Genomic DNA, 13608 nt, shown 5'->3' with positions numbered 1-13608 from the left:
GAAATACACTCTCTTGCACTCCGTAGATAGGGAGCTCTAAGCTGGCATCCAAGCATTTCGAACTCATGGAATCGTTTGGATAGAATGGTTTAGAGTGGGACACTTTCGAGTGTATAATGGATATATAATCTTTTTAGATCTTAGATTCTTGGAACTAATGCATAATATAACTTTTCAAATATCATCCCCATACATACCTCTTGATTTCCTAGTTAGGGGTGACGTAATCACCTGATCGATTCGATGAAGTGATATCATCTAAGCTTGATGTGATATAATCTTCCTTCTTCTTCCATGTCTTTTTCATATGGACCTTTACCTTCTCAACATTGAACTTTTCTTTTCCTTTTTTGATTTCATTCCTTAGTGTTGGTGACCTATTTGGATAGTTTCTGCTAACATGACCAATCTTAAGACAACTAGAGCATTTAGTTCACTCAAACATCTAATGTAGTTGCCTCTAAAATGTATTCTTATGCAATTCTCAAGAACATGTCCATATTCTTGATAATAGTGACAACTATACCTTGTGTTGTAATCCCAATCATAAGATTTTTCATTTTTTTGTACCTTTCTCTACTTGTTTGATGTTTACTTGGTCTTGGATCTACATTCATATGCTTTGTGTCCATACTTCTGACAATTGTGGTAGTATCCTTCAAATCTTTGAGTGCTTATGATTTTGGTCTTACATTCATGTGCTTGATGTCCTTTCTTGTTGTAGTTATGATAGTAACCCTTGAATTTCTTCATAGGGTTATAATTTCCATTATTGCTCCTGCAAACATTTTCTGTATGACCTAGCTTTACAAAATTATGACAAGTGGGTCTGATGTCTTACCTTTGTTTTTCTTTTTCTTACCACTTTTAGATGATTCTCCTTCCTCAATATTGTATTATCCCAATCAAATAGTGTCATTATTAGGTCTTGTAGATTTCATCATTTTCTCAAAGTATTTGATTGTTCACTAGGTTTGTTTAATCTTTCAATGAATTCCTTTTCTTCTCTTAGTTCATTTCTCAATTGATCATTCTACAACTTTAGGGTTGTGGTCTCAATATCCTTTCCATTCAATTCATGGTTTGCAATCATTAATTGATTCATTGTATCTATTTGCATGGTAGCAAGCTTTTGTAGATACGATGTCTTCTCTTCTAGTCTATTGCTCAATGTCCCTTTTTCATTTTCAATCATGAATTTTTCTTCCTCATCTTTCTTCTTATGCAATTCTCAAGAACATGTCCATATTCTTGATAATAGTGACAATTGTACCTTGTGTTGTAATCCCAATCATAGGATTTTCCATTTTTTCATACATTTCTCTACTTGTTTGATGTTTACTTGGTCTTGGATCTACATTCGTATACTTTGTGTCCATGCTTCTAACAATTGTGCTTATGATCTTGGTCTTGCATTCATGTGCCTAATGTCCTTGCTTGTTGTAGTTATGATAATAACCCTTGAATTTCTTTTTAGAGTTATAATTTCTATTATTGATCCTACAAACATTTACTGTATGACCTAGCTTTCCAAAATTATGACAAGTGGCTTTGTAGTCTTACCTTTTTTCCCCCTTTGCTCACCACTTTTAGATGATTCTCCTTCCTTAGTATAGGAGTATCCCAATCCAATAGTATCATTATTAGGTCTTGGATATTTCATCAGTTTCTCAAAGCATTTGATTGCTTCACTAGGTTTGTTTAAACCTTTAGTCAATTCCTTTTTTTCTCTCAGTTTATTTCTCAGTCAATCATTCTACAACTTCAGGGTTGTGGTCTTAATATCATTTCCATTCAATTCATGGTTTGCAATCATCAATTGATTCATTATATATAGTTGCATGTTAGCAAGCCTTTTTAGATATGATGTGTTCTCTTCTAGTCTATTGGTTAGTCTTTCTTTTTCTATTTAGTCACCTCACATAGAAATACTGATTGGACTTATTTTTCTATCTTAAGATTTTTTATATCTTTAGTTAGGGAATTGTTCTTTTCCATCATATATGAAACTTCCACATCAAGTTCACTTGAGTTACCATTCTCAAACAATCTAGTAGTGTCTTCTTCTTGGTAATGAGTGTCATTTTTTTGAATATCTAGTTCCTTTCTTCTTTTTAATGAACATTACATTTCATCTCTTTCCTTCTTGAGTTGATGTAGGGAAATTTGTGCTTCAATCTTTTGGTTCTCAATAGTCTTTTCCAACTAGTAGATTTCCATCTTCAAGATCTTACCTCCAAAATTGTAAAACTTTCCTTTCTAGAGAACAAAGCTCTGATACCAATTGTTGTAAATAACAATGGGAAAGTAAACTTTGAGAGGGGGGTTGAATCAAAACTTCAAAAATTTAAACATAAAACATTCACCATACATCCATCTCATAATTTAGCATATAAACTAAAATAGCTAACTACACATTTGCATTCATAACATGAAACAAATAACACATGACACAATAAATTTTTTACCTAGAAACCCTCCAATGAGAAGGTAAAACTAGGGTGGGGATGAGACCCACAAATCTTCACTACTATGAAATATCCCCGACAGGATTATTGCTCCTTTGAACACCAAAATCTTATTTACTTCAAGAGTTTGACATTTCGTCAAACAGTTAGTAATCAAACTCACTCAAAACCAGTGATAATATACTATGAAGTTTGTTATGCACATAAGAGTATCTCAAATAATAGATGTACAAGCAGTAGATAATAATGCCAAAGGTGTCTAGAAAACAAATCAATGTTTCATAATCCAATAATCAACAATGAACCCAGACTGTATAAGAATTAAAACCTAAAATTGCCGGCTCCGTTAATCATTATGAAGGACTATTGATTTTATATCATTCTTCCTAAACCCGAATGGGAGTGGAAATAACGCCGCTAATTTACCCCGTTGCCCACAATGGTTGATAACGACCTGTTCATCACTCTAAATGTATGCTAAACCCTACGATTTAGACTGAATAAGGGTCGGATTGAGACCTCTGATCTAATCTGACCTGCTCCTCTTAACTCGTTGCTTGGACGCAAGGGCAAATGAAGTTGTTATTTATTTTCTGTGATAACTCCGTTCTCTGCAGTGATGCAAATCTGCTCCTATTAATGACTGGCTCCGCTAACCCCTTCAGTCCGACGTGTTTCGGCTTACATAAATCGAAAGTCATAAATACATCAACACTTGATCAAGATTGCTTGTTATTGAGACAAATTCCACCCGCGGATTCATACAGACGGCTAAGTAATAACCTTGAACTGAGATCAATATCTTTAGACTGATACGATTTCTTCTCCTTAATTTGGTGTTCCGAATGTAATAATGTTGGATCAAATCGCGATATGCAAATGGAAATCGATACAACTGGTTGCGAAGGAAATCGATGCCGGTTGGAAACACCAAATGCGCCTCTGCCCTCTGATCTCAAAAATCGGGTGACTAATCTGACTCTTGTGCGTTTACTGATTCCACACTAACACACAAGTTGTAAAGATTACTGCCTCATAATAAATTTTGATTTAACATTTGGAGTCTTGCCTGTCACTTCGACAATCCAAATTAAATGCTGCAGATCCTACTTGGATAAAATGTTGAACTCCAAACCTTTGCGAACAGCTTAGAACCTAAAAATCAATTCTCAAGATGACCCATCAAAATTTTGGCCTTAGGCCGCAGATTCTGCCCCTGATGAAATGACTGAATGTCACCTCCAATCTGCAATAATTCAGATGATATTTCACACCCTCAAAATTGCGTACCAATTGAGAGTTATCGTTCTCAATGGCCAACTGTGACAATTGTGAAAACCCTAGGTCCCACAATGCACCTGTGATTAAATCACAATCTGGAAATCAGAGAGATAAAACAACTGCTTGATTCGAATGGAGCCCCAGGGTGCCTATTTATTCTTTCCTCTCCATCTTCTCCAGAGACTTCTAGAACATTTTTGATCTTATCTCTTAAGTGACTTTATTAAATATTTTTATAATCCAAGTCACTTTATTAAATATAAAGTTATCTTTTAATGTTTATTTATTTAATTAAAATAATTAATTAGTCATCCTTAAAATATTCATTACTTTGGACAACCAGATTAATTAAATTAATTAAATCAAACTGTCACCAAAAATGGGGACATGACATACTACAACTGTAAAGTGTAGCCAATTATGGTTATAATGAGTTTGACCATAAACTATAATCTACCCTATGAGGGGTCTTCCGTGTTAAAGGCTTACAAAGATTGTTGGGTCTCACCTTGTTAGAGGATTTAAACTTAGATTAAATCAAGCACTCAATTAAGAGATTGACAAAATCTTGTTAAGACTACTCTATTAGTAGATTTTCTCTACATCACTTGTTAAAATGATTTAGCACCATGATCCTTCAGTTAGCACACTATTTCTAGATGTCAGATCTTCTCTTTCATGATAAATCCTTGATCCTTCTAACTAGATAAGTCTCCTTTATCCTATCTATGCTTTCCTATGTTCTCTCTAATTGATTCTCCAATTCAGATCACTATCATAACCTCCATAGCCACCATGAATGCTGTCTCTACAATTAACATTCATCTTCTTGTTTTCTCTTCGCATTCACTCAAAATCTTTAGGGTTTTCCTTATTAAATAAAAATAGGTGGAATGGATTAGGTTATAATCAATGACTATGGTTAATTCATATTGCCAACTAATTTATCCCTTAGTTGATTGGTTGCATGTACTACATATGGATTCAAAATATACTTCATCACTTATCTCTTAGAATCATAAAAAAATCATTATGTCGGTCTAAAAATAGTTTACATAGAATTTTTTGTCATTACAAACAACTTTGTAAATAATTTTTCACTCGACATCCAAAGGCTCTGACACTCGGCATATAGTGTGTTCATTAGTGTGTTTGTTATGTTGTAACTCAGCTTCTGAATGGCTTGACACTATCTATTTACTTGACACCTGAATCACTTAGAATGTATAGACTTCTTGGTGCATGAGTGACCTAGCACTAATAATTTGCTTGGCACTAGCTAGGTATATTTCTTGACATGTATTGGTTGACAACTTAAGTATGACATGCTTTGATCACTCGACTCACACTAATTGCTTGGCTCACTCTATCCACTTGTCTTGCACTGTAATATTGATAGAGAATGACTAAATGTTTTGTGACTACCTTGTCAAAACCAATATGACATTAACATGGTCTACAATGGATGAACTAGGTTCAGTAGCAAGGTCTTTATCCTTCTAGATATGTCTCTATATTACCTCAAGATGAGGTAGTAATAGAGCTTGCATCTCATTCACCTCTTTTTGAGTCTTAGGCTCTTCATGAAATAAGCCATGTTGAACTCAAACAAAGAATATTACCTTTGAATAATGAGTCACATACAATCTTGGATCAACATTAAGTGCATCTACACTAGACTTCATATCTTCACCAATTTTATGTATTTTTTCCTTGATATCCTAAGTGGGCTGATAGATAACACACAATTTCTTAATTAATGTAACAAAATTTTGAACAATACTTTCATGTTCAATGACTAAAGTGAAAAAATGCACTTGTTGGACTATAATTTCTTGTGCAATAATTTCTAAAAATTTTTTCACAAAATTCTTTTATGATCTTTCCATCAATTTAGCCTAGGTATCCACATCAGGCTCATTCAACTACTCAACAATTGGCACAAGTTGTTCCAAAATGGGATTTTTCTTATTAAGATTAATGTTAGCAACAACATTCAGTAATATGTCTTTGATATCATCATGAAGAAATTTTTTCTACTTTAGCTCCTTCCCCTACCTATCTTGCTCTTCCTTCTTACTAAATATTGCTACATATTTAGCTAGAGAATCTGAGCCCAAATTATTTGGTTCCAATTAGTTATAACAATGAATTCATCAAGAGTAACTAGATTGGACCTTACTATATTCTTCTTTTTATTCTTCTTCTTTCCCTCTGAATTAGTAGCTTTGGAACTCAGTGATGCCTTTGGTAGGACTGGAGACTTTTACTCTTGATCTATCTATTAAGGTGCATCATATTTCTTTGTCTCATCTTTCTTTATCTCAGGTGCTACTTGTGTATATTATAAAATAGTTTGAAGTGTAATGCCAAATTGTTTCAATAATTATGTTTTGGGTTTACTTATTGAACTTTTCTTGGGTTGAATAGTTTCTCCTTGCCCTACAATTCACTCACTAGGAGGTCCCTAGTTTTGTGGCCTCATTCCTATGGAAAAATCATCCACTTTATTCTCTATTGTCTCTTCTCCTATTTGTGTATTTGTACTATTTTCTTAGTGGTAAAATGGAAGCACTTTAATAAGATGTAGAGTTCCACTTTATGGGGCCACTAAGCCATTCAAATATGTGTGTGAGTGAAAGAGGGAAATTCCCAAGTATGATTCAAATTAGAATTTCTAGGACCCAAAAGAAGAAGGGAGATAATACTAAATTTTATTTATAAGGAGGAATGCAATACAAGGAAATATACTCTCTTTTCCCCTTAATAATATAATGTGAATGTGAAATTGAACTAATTACTTTATTAATGTAAATCTAGATGTTGTATAAAGACAATTAGCCCAATTAAGATGTAAATCTAGGGTAAAGATATGAAGGGAAGAGAAATATGAATGACTCTAATTGAAATGTGTAGAGGAAAATATGCTTTTCCCATAAAACTCACTGATTTAAACTTTTTCTAAATAACCATCTACAGATCTCAAAATGGAATGATGAAAGGAACGAAACCCAAAAATCTCCCTAGAATATGAGATAGGAGGACTAGGTCAACTTGGGAAGACATCCTGCAACTAGTTTGATGTAGTCCAATGATCTAAAACTATAACTTTAGAAAGCTTATGGATAGTAGGTTCCATATTTGTAATCCTTTTTGCTCCCAACCTAGAAATCACCACATAAAAGGAGGGTTTTGGGGGAAGGGCTTGCCTTGGTCAAGTGTTACGTTAAGGAATTAACCATAATTGATAAATTTAAATGTAAAGGAAACAAGATAAATGTAAATATTCATCATTCTTGTAGAAACCCTTGTAAATAAGGATTTTTTGTGATATATGTTGTAAACCTTGAATTTGGTATGAAGAATGTAGTATATCTCCATAATTGTAATGGATCTACCATAACCACATCATGGAGCCATGGATGTAAATGTAAATCAATGAAGAAGATAATGAATGGTTTGATGTAGATCTCCTCCCTTGATGGACAATGAAATGTTAGATCTTGAAGAGGAAATGCCCACAAAATATCCTTGAATTCTTGGAGAAACTTGCTTTCTTGAATGCTTGAATGCCTTGAGCTCTAGAATGACTTGAGTACTTGATGATTTGTGAATACTTGATGTAAAAATGAAGTCCCCAAGCCTCCTTTTATACTATATGTTTGGTGGTTAAATAAATTTAATGATGACTTAAGTTTGAACATTAAACTAAGAGTTAACTGAATACTTACTATTAAGTGGAAGTTAACTGTAGGATGACTATTAAGTAGAGAGTTAACTTTAAGAAAACTATTAAGTGAATAGTTACCTACAGGCCAATAAGGGAGAGAAATAAATCAGTTAGTAAACTCAAGGTTTTTTGGGCCCTAAAATTTACACTCATTAAGGAAAAGGTTGACTTAGGTCAACCTGGTCCTAGACTAGGTCGGCCTGGGCTAAACCTTACCTAGAAAAATGGAGGAGAAAGGCCTCAATAAAAGGATTAGAAAGGCCTGAAAAGATGCACAAATGAAACATACTAATATGGTAAAATGGTTAGCAAAGTGATACCTCGAAGACCATGTCAAAAGGAGAGAAAGATGATGAAAAAGAATGAAATAGAAGGTGAGAGGAGAAAAAGAAATATTGAGAATAGGTCCATCCATGGTCTAAGAGAGAACTTATGGAAAAGGTGCTAAAAGGTCTCACAATGCAAGTGCATCCATTTAAAGACAACACATCGTCAATATTGTTAGTCTTCTTCTTGGTGTTTGCATATTCTCATTGAATACTCTCGGTGCTCAATCTAGTTAACATCTATGTCCATTGGTATATTATCAACAAAAGAATGTATAGAACCAATAGGAATAACATTTACATTAGATGGTTTAGTTTGTGTCTCAAGCTTCTTGTACTCTTTAATCTATTCAATAATTGGTGTGTATCTTGGTATATGTGAATGAGCTGACTCAGTTGATTTTAAATCTTATGTATTAGGCTCAGTGTCAACCATAACATATTCATCCCTTTTCTCTTTATCTCCTAGATCCTCTTTAGTGACATCTTCAATAGTTATTGTGTCATCTTTACCAATAATTTCTTTAAGCATATCACATAATCATCCTCTATATTTTGGACATAATTATCTTCTTGATTATCTAGTTCAACATTTTTTTCTAGCTCGATATCATCAACATTTGTACTATCTTTTGGGTCTTTAATCTTGTAAATCTATTTCCAAATTCTTTGACCATCAATGTCAATATCTTGTTATTTTCCTATTAAACTATTTAATGCTCATTCTTTAGGCACAAATATTTAATTCATTAACATGTAATTTAGGCATAATAGTTTCAAGTGCTCTCTCTCTAATATGTTTCTCAATAATCAAGGCAAATTTCCATCAGTTATAAATTTTCTTATATAGCTCCATTGGAATCATGTTTCCAATCTCTATAGGAGTATTTTTTGACTTTTTCATCATATCAATCAAATAATTTTAAATCTTTATCTTATCTACATCATTTAATGTATGATACTTAACATATTCAAAAGTAGACAAAACTCCATGTTGCCTTAAAGATTCTGCCACCTCATCTACAAGTTTGGGTCTCTTGTTTACAATAATTCTGTAATGACTAACATCATCAAATTTTGTCTCTTCACTATCATCCTCTTCTTTAATAATCAACCTTATTCTCCTTTTCTATGTTGGTTGGCTAGAGGATGTAAAAACATCCTTCTACATTTTATAAGTCTTCACTTGTGATTGTGGAAGTTGAATAATTCTAGCAGCACCTTTCTTCAAAGGTGCAGTCACCTATGATGGAGCTTTGGTCCTTGACCTTGTGCCTTTGGAACTTTATGGTATAGAAAGTTGTCTTTTTCTTCCCTTCTTCTCCTTAGGTTCTACTACAACCAATTCTTTTCATTTTCACTCTACTTCTTCATCACCTTCACCTTTACCCTTGGTAAGCACTAATTCTAGCTTTCCTTTCTTTTCATCAAGTGCCCCTTCTAAAGTGTCAATCATCTTTCTATTTTTATCTCTACCTTGGGGGTAACAATGTCCATTTTTATTATTTCCTTTGATACCTTGTAAGTGCCAGAAGGTTTGGCTAAATTATTCATAGGTTCATTCAATAATGCCTCAATTGCCTCTATAGTTGTTGGAAATTTGATTGAAAATATCATTGATGAAGAAGATTGATTAAAAGAGGGAGATTGTTGTTAAAAGAATTTTTTCAATCATTTTTTTTTCATTGATGTCAAACCTCCTATGTGTAGGAATGACATTTTCTTATAAGATCAAAGTACTATCACTTAGTTGATTGATGAAGAGGATTTAATCAACAAGATGTAACAAGAGCGCCTAAGGGAAAGGTTGAGTTATGATATTGTATTGAAGTGCAAGGATCAGCTAAGAAAATGGTTAAATGATGTATTGATAACATACTCAAAAATAAAGAGGTTGGCTACACTTAGAAACATTGGAAGAATAAGTTGTAATAAGGTTGATTGCAAAGCTTAAACTAAGCTCATTAGTGGGTGTTGAGCAAGCTAGTTTAAGCTGAGAAAATTTTCAATTAGAGCTGAGAAAATGAAAAATCTAGTGTGCCAAGTAATCTTTAGGTGCTGAGTGAACTTCAGGTGGTGAGCATCAAAAAATCTTAGTAGGTGTCGAGTGAACTTCAGGTGCCAAGCATCAAAAAATATAGTAGATGTCGAGTAACACAGTATTTGTCAAGCACCAGTATTTCAATAGTGTTGAGCTGTTGCATTATTGAAAATGTCAAAGATTTTCCAAATCTAAGCTGACATAGTTGTTATCTTGAATTTTGTGAACGAATTGGAGGATAAGAATGATGAGTTGGTGGCACAAAATTTTATGTAAACCATTTTTGAGCAAATTCAAAAAGATTATTCAAGAAGTTTCTAGAGGAAACAAAATGTGGGTTAGGTACAATGAATCCTACCTAATCTGTATGAATTGAAATTAAAAGAAGGAAGAATCAAGGAGCAAAAGAATTCAAAAACTTCTATTTAAGGACTCACAAACAAATAAGAAACTGCTACTACTGCTAGTGAGCCAAATTGTGAAGTGGTTAGAAGGGTGTCAAGGAGAAGGCATCTAGGAGAAGGAAGAGCACAAAGGATTTGCTTCGACAAGTGGTCAGAGAGAGAGATGATTGCACTTTTACATCAAGCATGAAGAATCAAGGAGACAAAGCTTGAAAGGAGGGCAAGCTATTAGAACTACAGAGATTGAAGGCCAAGCAATGTGAAGAGCTAAAGAGTGATCTAAGATCTGCAAGTTAAGTTGTATGTTGTAATCAGGTCAAATATTTTCTAATACTCTCTAAAAATTGTATTAGACATGAAAATCCTATGGAATTAGGTTGGTTTAATAGCCATTTTTAAATCTTTTAACATGGTGGCATTCCAAGTGAATGTTTTAAAGTCCTCTAACCAGACCCACTTCTAACAGGGTGGATAAATTCTCTAGCAAGGCCACATTTAAGAGTGTGTTGTAAGCCTTTAACAGGGCATCACTTTAGAAGAGTGAGAATTGAGTAGCATGTTACTGGTGGTTTTTCCCAAATTGGAATTCCACATAAGTCAATTCTTTATGTGTTGATTCTTTATGTGTTATGCTTGCATATTGATTTACAATAACTTACTGATTAGGAAAGTTAAAGCTTGGATGAATGAATGGTTGAATGGGATCACTACACTTTTTGAAAAAGCTTGAATTGGACATATGGACCTTGAATAACTGATTCAACCTCCCTCCCCTCTTAGTTATACTAAAGCATTTCTAATAATTGGTATCAGAGCCATCTATTGATTTAGTTTCAAGGTACTAGAAGCAGGAAAATCAAGATGTCCAAGAAAGAAGTTCCCAAGCTCAACAAATATAACTTTGTTACATGGTAGAGTCTGATGAAATTTCACCTTGGATCAATAGGTGATAATTAAAAAACCTCAATTGAAACAAAACATGTAGAAGTAATTGGACCTCTTACTGTAGATGATTTGAACAAAAGGAAGGAACACAATCAGGCAATGTTGGAGATTGCATCTACACTCAGTTATGCTAAATATGATGACATCAAAGGATGTGATACTACATTCAAGATGTGGAAAGCCCTGCTAGATATCTATGGAGGAGATCAAAATGTTTAGAGAGCAAAGAGAAAAAGCCTTAGAGGAAATTTTGATGACATGAAAATGGAGGAAGGAGAAAATGTTGCTCAATATGGATCCAGAATGAAAGAAGTGGTAAGTGCAATAAGAAGTCTAGGTGATCAATTAGAAGAAGAGACTGTCGTTAGGAAATACTTGAGAACCCTACTCCCTATCTATGCTATTAGAGTTTCAGCCATCCAAGAGCTAAGGTGTGTATAGGGAAACACATTAATCTTTGAAGGAATACTAGGAAGACTCACTACATTTGAACTATCTAATTTTGACAACTATAGACCTGAGAACCTTTAATCTACTTTCAAGGCCAAGTTGACAATGAAAGACACTAAGGAAGAGACATCAAAGAAGAAGAGTAGAAAAGGAAAGCATGCATCCAATGATAGCAGCACAGATGAGGAAGATGTGGAATAGTTGGAAGCACTAGTAGCTAGGAGATTCCATAGAGGCAAACATAAATTCAAAGGTAAGCTCCCTATCATTTGTTTTAATTGAAATGAAGTAGTACATATTGCTACAAGATATACACAGAAGAAGAACTACGAAGAAGGAAATAAGTACAAGAAAAAAGAGAGAAGATGATAGCATAGACTATAAGGACAAAGGAAAAAGATGCTTCATTGTTGAAGAAGATTCTAATGAGAATGATGAAGAAGTAGTCTTTGTGGCCATGAAGGATGAAGCAGATAAAGATAAAGATGAAGCAACAATATTGGTAACCTATGTGAACAAGAATGAAAAGTGGATCATAGATAGTGGATGCTCACATCACATGATAGGATATAAAAATAAGTTTATTACCTTTACTCAATATGATGGAAATAATGTTAGATTTGGAAATGATGCTCCATGTCAAATCAAAGGAAAAGGTTCCATTAAACTTACTGAGAATATTTCATGTGATAATGCATACTATGTTGAAGGATTGAATTAAAATTTTTTGAGTGTATCACAGTTAGGCAATGTAGGTTGCAAAGTAGAGTTTGGAAACAAAACTGCCAAGATCTATGACATTGATGGAAATCTGATAGGAAAAGGTGAAAAAACTAGGAGTAACTTGTTTTACCTAGATATGGAAGATGCAACTTGTCTTTTTGTTAGACTTGATGCTATGTGGTTATGGCATAAAAGATTGTGTCATGTTAACTTTGACCATCTGATTAGCATTAGAAAAAAGAAGAAAGTCAGAGGGTTGCCCAAACTAAAGAAGCCTGAAAACACAATGTGCAAACAATTTCAACTAGGGAAGATGACTAAATCTGGTTTCAAGAGAAAAAATTTCACATCCAAAGAAGTACTAGGATTAGTCCATATAGATTTATGTAGACCAATAAAAGTGCAAAGCTACCTAGGAGATAGATACATAATTCTATTTGTAGATGACTATTCAAGGATGATGATTGCTATGTTTTTAAAGAAAAAATTTGATGCATTTTAAATGTTCAAGTGGAATTTGGCTAGAGTTGAAAAGGAAATAGGGAAGAGTCTGAAATGCCTAAGATCAAATAGAGGAGGTGAGTTTACATCAAAATAATTTGAAATATTCTGTAATGATAAAGGTATTAAAAGGCAAACATCAGAACCAAGAACTCCACCTAAGAATGGTATTGCTGAAAGAAGGAATAGTTCAGTGATAGACTGTGCAAGAAACTTGATGATGGAGAAAATGTTTCTCTAAAATACTAGAGAGAGCTTTAAGCACTACTATTTACACCCTGAATAGAGTCCAAGTTAAGAAAGGTACAAATGCAACACCTTTTGAATTATGGTATGGCCACTCACCTAATGTAAAACATTACAAAGTATTTCGTTGCAAATGCTATATTCTTAAAGATACTAGAAATGGAAAGTTTGATGCAAAAAGTGATGAAGGCATATTCCTTGGCTACTCCACTAGAAGTAAGGCATACAAGTGTTTGAATACTAACACTAACAAGATTGTGGAGAGTGCAAATATAAATTTTGATGAGCATGATGAAGTCCAAGTTGATGAATCTAGGAAATCAGAAGATTATAGATCTTTTGTATACTTCTATGAAGCAATGCCTTCTAAAGATGATGCTACTAATCAAGTTGAAAATCAGCAACAAATTTTACTATCAGCCGAGTCACAACCAGTGAATGTTGAGCTGCATTCAGAAGCCGAGTTGCAAAATTAAGAAAATGCACATTCTGA

Source organism: Cupressus sempervirens, chromosome 10 (genome assembly GCF_028749045.1).
Source record: "Cupressus sempervirens isolate cs-2001-9-10 chromosome 10, ASM2874904v1, whole genome shotgun sequence".
NCBI classification, from domain to species: domain Eukaryota; kingdom Viridiplantae; phylum Streptophyta; class Pinopsida; order Cupressales; family Cupressaceae; genus Cupressus; species Cupressus sempervirens.
This window is presented reverse-complemented; position numbering follows the sequence as displayed.